The 6,000-nt window shown below is 36.4% G+C and overlaps 1 protein-coding gene across 5 annotated transcripts in view; it reads left to right on the forward strand.

The window, feature by feature from the left end:
• The window catches only part of LOC115298013 (cytochrome c oxidase subunit 7B2, mitochondrial), a 137,475-nt gene that overhangs the window by 116,641 nt on the left and 14,834 nt on the right, over window positions 1–6,000 (forward strand). Inside the window, exon 1 of one of the 5 annotated variants that reach the window (XM_029946364.1) lies at window positions 4,873–4,894. The exons of the other annotated variants lie outside the window; for them this stretch is intronic. The gene's annotated coding sequence lies outside the window, so the exon portion shown is untranslated. Of the gene's footprint in view, window positions 1–4,872; window positions 4,895–6,000 lie in introns of those variants that run through there. 5 annotated transcript variants of the gene reach the window in all.

Here is a 6,000-nt window from a genome sequence, read left to right on the forward strand (position 1 = left end):
GTTGAGCAGACAACTTCCATTCAGGTCATAATTCAAGGTTTGTGGTTTGGGCCCTGCATGGAGCTCTGTGCTGACAGCTTGCTTGGAGCCTGCAGCCTGCTTTGGATTCTGTGTCTCCTTCTCTCTCTGCCCCTTCCCTCCTTGTGCTTGGTTTCTCTGAAAAATAAATAGCTATAAAAAAATTTTTTTTAATGTCAGATGGAGAAAGACAAATACCCTATGATCTCACTTATATGTGGAAATATAAAAGACTGAACTCATAGAAACAATAAAGTAGTAATTTCCAGGGACTGGGGGATAGAAGAAATGGGAAAATATTGGTCAAAGGGTACAGACTTCCAGTTCTAATATGTGCCTAGTAACTATACCCATAGTAACTATTGATTTTGCAGACATTACATTATCTTTGAATTATTTTTTTAATATCTTAGAATGTGAATTATCTTAGGAGAAATATTATGAAGGAAGTTCCATGTAATGTCCTTGAGTGAAGAAAATGATATATATGTGGAGATCTAATTTGGGAGTTACCTAATTGCCCATGATAATTACTATGGCTTGGAATAGCAAGATAGCATATAAAGTGAAAATAAAGGGGAAACCTATGACTGAGCCTTTAAGAATTTCTACATTAAGGACACGTTTCAGGAAGAGGAGTTTGTGAAGAAGAACTAGCCATAGAGATAGAAAGAAAACTAAGGGAATATCATAGGAACCAAAAGGAAGAGGAGGCTTCCAGAGGAGGGATGCATCATTGGTGCTATTTTAGCTGAGAAGTCCAGACAAGTGATTTAACATGTCCACTTTAGAGACAAGAGAGGCCATTAATGACCTTTGTGGTATCTATTTATATAAAATGATTGGTTGGAAACTTTATAAGGAGTATAAGAAGAATGGATGGTAGATGAGGAAATGGCCAGGGTTCATTTAGTAGTTGTCCGAAACTGATTCCCTTTTCTTTCTTTCTTTTAAGTAATTAAGTGTGGTTATTTTTTTACTTTGTTTATGTTTTAAATATATATGTATTTATGTACTTAAAATTTTGATTCCAGTGTAGTTAACATACAGTGGTATATTAACTTCAAGTTTACATTTTAGTGATTCAGCAGTTCCATGTATTTATTATTCAGTGCTTATCAAGCTAAATCCTGTTTCTCCCATCTTCCCACCCATCTCCACTCTGGTAATGATCTCTTTGTTCCCTATAGTTAGAAGTCTGTTTTTTGGTTTCTCCCTCATTCTCTCTATTTTCTTTGTGTTTTCCCCCAATATTTATTTAAATTACAGTTAGTTAACATACAGTAACATTAATTTCAGGTGTAGGATTTAGTGATTCATCACTTATACCCAGTGTTCATCATGACATGTGCCCTCCTTAATACCCATTACCCATTTTACCTATCTGCCTGCTCACCTCCCTTCCAAAAACCGTCAGTGTGTTCTTTATAGTTAAGAGTCTGTTTTATGGTTTGCCTCTCTCTTTTATTTTCCCCTGCATGTTCATCTGTTACATTTTTTAAATTCCACATATGCATGAAACCATATGGCATTTGTCTCTCTGACTGATTTAGTTTGCTTATTAGCATTATGCTCTCTAGATCCATCTATATCCTTAACAAATGGCAAACATTATGGCTGAATAATATTCCACTGTGTGTGTGTGTGTGTGTACACACCATTTTTTGTCAGACATTTATCTATCAATAGACACTTAGGTTGCTTCTATAATTTGTTTATTGTAAATAATGCAATAAATATAGGGGTGCATGTGTCTCTTTGAATTAGTGTTTCAGTATTCTTTGGGTAGATATCCAGTAGGGCAATTACTGGATCATAGAGTAGTTCTATTTTTAATTTTTTGAGGAACCTTCATACTATCTTTCATTATAGCTGCACCAGTTTTCATTCTCACCAACAGTACACAAGGGTTTCCTTTTCCCCACATCCTCACCTGATACTTTTGTTACTTGAGTTTTTTACTTTAACCATTCTGACGACAAGTGTGAGGTGGTATCTCATTTTGGTTTTGATTCGCATTTCTTTGTTGAGTGATGTTGAGCAGCTTTTCATTTGTCTGTTGGCCATCTGTATGTCTTCTTTGGAGAAATGTCTGTTCATGTCTTCTGCCATTTTTAATTGGATTATTTTGTTTTTTAGTGTTGAGTTTATAAATTCTTTTTATATTTGTTATATTAAGCCTTTATTGGATATGTCACTTGCAAATACCTTCTCCCATTCAGTAGGTTATCTTATAGTTTTGTTGGTTGTTCCCTTTGTTGTGCTGAAGCTTTCTCTTTTGCTGTAGTGCCAAAGTTTATTTTTCTTCTTCTTTCCCTTGACTCAGGAGACATATCTAGAAAGATGTTGCTATGGCTCATGTCAAAGAAGTTACTGCCTGTACTTTCTTTTATGATTTCAGGTCTCACAGTTAGGTCTGTAATCTATATTGAGTTTATTTTTGTATATGGTATAAGAAAGTGATGGAATTTCATTCTTTTGCATGTAGCTGTCCAGTTTTCTCAACATCATGTGTTGAAGAGACTATCTTTTTCCCCATTGCGTTCTTTCCTCCTTTGTTGAAGATTAATTGACCATAAAATTGGGGAGTTATTTTGTACTTTCTATTCTGTTCTACTGATCTATGTGTCTGTTTTTGTGCTAGTACCATTCCGTTTTGATTACTGAAGCTTTGTAATATAACCGGAAATCTGGAATTGTGATACTTCAGTTTTGTTTTTCTTTTTCAAGATTGATTTGGCTATTTGGGTGTTTTGTGGTTCCATACAAATTGTCTTACGGTTCTGTGAAAATTGCTGTTGGTATTTTGACAGAGATTGTATTAAATAGATAGACTGTGGGGCAGCCGGGTGGCTAAGTTGCTTGAGGCATCTTACTCTCGATTTTGGTTTAGATCATGATCTCAGGGTTGGGGGATTGAGCCCCATGTCAGCTCCATGCTGAGTATGGAGCCTACTTAAATTCTCTTTCTCTGCCCCTCTGCCCCTCTATTCTTCTCATTCTCTTTCTAAGAAAAGAAAATTAAAAACTTAAAAAAGAAAACAAATGTGTAGATTGCTTTGGGTAGTATAGAGATGTTAACAGTATTTGTTCTTCTAATCCATGAGCATGGGATGTCTTTCCATTTCTTTGTTGTCTTCAATTTCTTTCATCAGAGTTTTATAGTTTTCAAAGTACAGATCTTCCACCTCTTTGGTTACGTTTATTCCTAGGTATTTTATTATTTTTGGTGTATTTGTAAATGAGATTATTTTCTTAATTTCGTTTTCTGCTGCTTCATTATTAGTGTATAGAAATGCAACAGATTTCTGTGTATTGATTTTGTACACAGCCACCTTACAGAATTCATTTATCAGTTCTAACAGTTTTGTGGTGGAATCTTTAGGGTTTTCTATATATCATATCATGCCATTTGCAAATAGTGAAAGTTTTACATGTCCTTTACCAATTTCAATGTCTTTTATTTCATTTTGTTCTTATTTCTTTCTGATTGCTATGGCTAGGACTTTGAGTACTATGTTGGATAAAAATGGTGACTGTGGACATCCTCATCTTGTTTCTGACTATAGAGAGAAAGCTTTCAGTTTTTCCCCATTGACTATGATGTTAGCTGTGGGTTTTTCATAAAAGGACTTTATTATATTGAGGTATGTTTCTTCTAAAGCTACTTTGTCGAAGTTTTTTTTTTATCATGAATGGATGTTATACTTTATCAGTTGCTATTTTGCATCTATTAAAGTGATCTTGCTGTTTTTATCTTTACTCTTCTTGATGCAGTGTAACTTGTTGATTGATATGTGACTATTGAATCACATTTGCATCTTGGGAATAAGTTTCTCTTTATTGTGGTGAATAATGTTTTAATGTATTGTTGCATTCTGCTTGCTAATATTTTTTTGAAGAAATTTTTTTTTTTTTGCATCTGTGTTTATCAGAGATATTGGCCTATTTTGTGTGTATATGTTGTCCTTATCTGGTTTTGGTATCAGGGTAATGCTGGCCTCATAGAATTAATTTTCAAGTTTTCTTTCTTTTATTTTTTGAAAAGTTTGAGAAGAATGGATATTAACTCTTCTTTAAATATTTGATAGAATTCTCCTGTGAAGCCATCTGATCCTGGATTTTTATTTGTTGGGAGTTTTTTGATTACTGATTCAATTTCAATGCTGGTTATCAGTCTGTTCAAATTTTTATTTCTTTAGCTTCAGTTTTGGTAGAGTACGTTTCTAGGAATTTATCCATTTTGTCTAGGTTGTCCAATTTGTTGGCATATAGTTTTTCCTAATATTCTCGGATAATTATTTTTCTGTGGTGCTGGTCATTATATCTCTTATGTTTCTGATTTAATTTTCATCCTCTCTCTTTCCTTCTCTCCCTGTCTCTCTCTCTCTGTATCTTTTTTTTTTTTTTTTTTTGATGAGTTGGCTACAGGCTTATCAATTTTGTTGATTTATTCAAAGAACCAGTTCTTAGGGCACCTTGGTGGCTCATTTAGTAGAGCATGTGACTATGTCAGGGTTGTCAGTTCAAGCCACACATTGGATATGGAGCCTATTTTAAAAAACTGAAGAACCATGTCTTGGTTCATTAATCTGAAAATTTTGTTTGTTTGTTTCTATTTATTTATTTCTGCTGTAATCTTTATTATTTCCTTCTTTCTGGTTTGGGGTTTTGCTTGTTTTTTTCCCCCCCTAGCTCCTTTCAGTATAAGATTGGGTTATTTATTTGATTTTTTTCTTGCTTTTTGATGTAGGCCTGTACTGATCTAAACTTCTGTCTTAGAACTGTTTTTATGGAGAAGGATATTACTCTCATCTGCAAGAGCGGAAGGAGAAAATACGGACTCCAGAAAGAATAGAACCTCAATGATACCTGAGTGAGTGAGGGTGAACAGGGGGGATCTGAAACCAGGCCAGGCCTGGATGGGCAGGGGAGACAAGATCCCCAGCCCAACGTGGGGGAAGCCCGCGGAGCCTGAGAGAGAAAGGGAAGAGACAGGGGAGCGCACTTCCCGGCAAGAAGCGGCCGGAACGCTGCTGCGCTGGGGGAACAGAGTTCCTCAGCGAGAAGCGGTGGGGGCTGCGGCTGCGCCAGGGGCGAGCAATTCAAACTTGGTTTTGGGAACGGGACCAAGCCGGAGCGCGGTTGCACCAAGGGTGCGGACTTTCCCGGCAAGAAGAAGCTATTAGGGATAAAAGGGCCCTAACATACAAAGGGAAACCTATCAGAATGGTTACAGACCTATCTAATGAAACCTGGCAGGCCAGGAAGGAATGGCAGGAAATCTTCAATGTGATGAGCGAAAAAACATGCAGTCAAGAATCCTCTACCCAGAAAGCCTGTCTTTCAAAATAGAAGGAGAGATAAAGGTTTTCCCAAATGAACAAAAATTGAGAGAATTCATGACCACCAAACCAGCCCTACAGGAAATCCTAAGAGGGACTCTATGAGGGAAAGATCGCAAAGAATACAAAGTACCAGAGACGCCACTATAAACATGAATCCTCGGGAGAACACAATGACTCTAAACACACATTTTTCGATAATAACACTGAATGTAAATGGACTGACTGCTCCAACCAAACGACACAGGGTAGCAGAATGGATAAAAAAGCAAAACCCATCTATTTGCTGTCTACAGGAGATGCATTTTCGACCAGAAGACACCTACAGGTTGAAAGTAAAGGGATGGAGAAATATCTATCAGGCAACTGGAAGCCAAAAGAAAGCTGGAGTAGCGATACTAATATCAGACAAACTGGACTTTAAAGTAAAGGCAGTAACAAGAGATGAAGAAGGACATTATATAATAATTACAGGATGTCTCCATCAGGAAGAGCTAACAATTATAAATATCTATGCGCCTAACTCGGGAGCACCCAAATACATAAAGCAACTAATCACAGAAAGAAACAATCTCATTGACAAAAATGTGCTAATTGCAGGGGATTTTAATACTCCACTGACAGCAATGGATAGATC

Source organism: Suricata suricatta, chromosome 1 (genome assembly GCF_006229205.1).
Source record: "Suricata suricatta isolate VVHF042 chromosome 1, meerkat_22Aug2017_6uvM2_HiC, whole genome shotgun sequence".
NCBI classification, from domain to species: domain Eukaryota; kingdom Metazoa; phylum Chordata; class Mammalia; order Carnivora; family Herpestidae; genus Suricata; species Suricata suricatta.